We start from the raw sequence: 2,028 nt of genomic DNA on the forward strand, positions 1-2,028 counted from the left end.
GCATTTCACACAGGCTGTTAGTTTCACTTTTGCCTGAAAGTCGTGTATGCTTAAGGGTGAAAATAAATGACGTTTATAGTGAATGCCCCTATAAATTGTCTTATATTTACGATTTAGTTTTAATCCAAATGATGTGTGCTAAGTGAGCGAACATCAATAAATATCACACAACAGAAGTGCGCTCTCTCTCTCCCTACCATTAAGTAACTTGTGCATTGTTTTACTTACTTCTTTTTGACATATCCGACCGAACTACAAACTTTCCAGTGATGTCTTTGAGAAAGGGATATTCACTCGACAAGCTCGCGCATCTGCGCCGCCGCGCGCTCAATCCACTCAGAGTGATTTGCTTACCAGCTGGCGCAAATCAGCTATACAGGCATTAATACTGAATGTTTTATATTCATTGCATACATATACTTCGTAGACATCTTTAATCTCTCCATTCTGCTGTCTGATGTCGGTGTCTTTTTGTCTGAATATGGCACTTATCACATGCTGTGTGGTATCGGCATTTGGTATCGGGACATTTGAACAAGTAGGAGTACAGGAGCTCAGTATCGGGCCCGATACCGATACCAGTATCGGTGCATCCCTAATTTTAATATATTTTAGAATGCAATTTATTTACATAAAGGAAAAGCTGAATTTTTATCAACCATTACTCTAGGTTTTAGGGTCACATGATTGTTCAGAAACCATTCTAATATGTTGATTTGATACTAAAAAACATTTATTATTATCACTCTTGTAAATGGTTGTGCTATTTATTTTTAAAAGCAACACTGGAGCAGAGAAAAAAATCGCTTTTTGATTTTTTAATTGAGTTCTGTTTTTATTTATTATTATTTTTTACACTTTGATTTCTGAGCCAAACTCATCTGTCACAGGACAGAACATAATCTAAGAGATCCTGTTTCAGTCATAACTCAGTTTTGACCAAATGTGTAGTTACTGTCCTTTGCCTTTGTATGGCAGTGTAGTACAATAGACAAGAAACTGCAGAAAAGCATGGCTGTAAAGGACAATTGTGTATACCTGCCAGCTCCTTCAGTCGGTCCAGTGTGGGCAGTATGGGAGGATTCCTCTGTTGTAGAAAGAACACTACCATGACCGTTAAAGAGAAGTTGGTGATCCATGCTCCTGGAATACTGCTTGTGATACTATGAGCCCGAGCCCAGCACCGCACACTGAACACCAGATGCCGAACACGAGGGTCCAACTGGCCGTAGAGAAACAGCAGTTCTGAACTCTTCATCGCCACCCTGCACACGACAACGTAAAATAAAACAAGACATGTACCTGGGTTTAGGATGGGATTACCAGTTTGATCAAAAAATGTAAGAATATTTGGAAAACCAGTTTAAAAAAAATTGGAAATAATTTTTTTGATATTCAATCTGGTGCACAGTACTTTTAAATGACTGTCATTTCATATTTAAACAATTAAGTCCTACCAAAATAAGCAATTCAAATAAAGCATATACATATATATAAATAAGTACATAAATATCTAAATAAGTAAATAAGAAACAATCACATACCAGGAAACAATAATATTAATAATAATATTAATAAAATTAATTTCATGTCTTTTTACTCCTATGTTCACACATCCTCCACCAGAAGTCCATCAAGGGCAAACAAAGGTATGTTTCTCTCATTATGCACATATAGTGTACACCGTACACATCTGGGAATACCCCTTTCTAACCCACAGCTTGCCCCATGAGGGGTCCCAGTGCAACAAAAACTGCTGAGCAGGTTTCTGTGCATTATTAATTTGTCACGTTCTAAAAGGAAGCATAAGAGTGACCTTTGTTTTGAGGAAGTGTAAATGAGAGTGAGAAAATAACACTGGCAGCCCTTAAAGCCCACATAACAATACTTTAAAAGCCCTTCTATGGGACTTACAGAGATGAACTATTGCTTACCTTCTCAGCTTCCAAAGTCTTATTTTAAGATGCAGTTTAAAAATGGCTTATTAAGTCATACGTCATTCAGCTGACATTACCTGTTATTGGCAGT

Source organism: Sinocyclocheilus grahami, unplaced genomic scaffold (assembly GCF_001515645.1).
Source record: "Sinocyclocheilus grahami isolate Dianchi unplaced genomic scaffold, SAMN03320097.WGS_v1.1 scaffold59.1, whole genome shotgun sequence".
In the NCBI taxonomy this organism is placed as follows: Eukaryota; Metazoa; Chordata; class Actinopteri; order Cypriniformes; family Cyprinidae; genus Sinocyclocheilus; species Sinocyclocheilus grahami.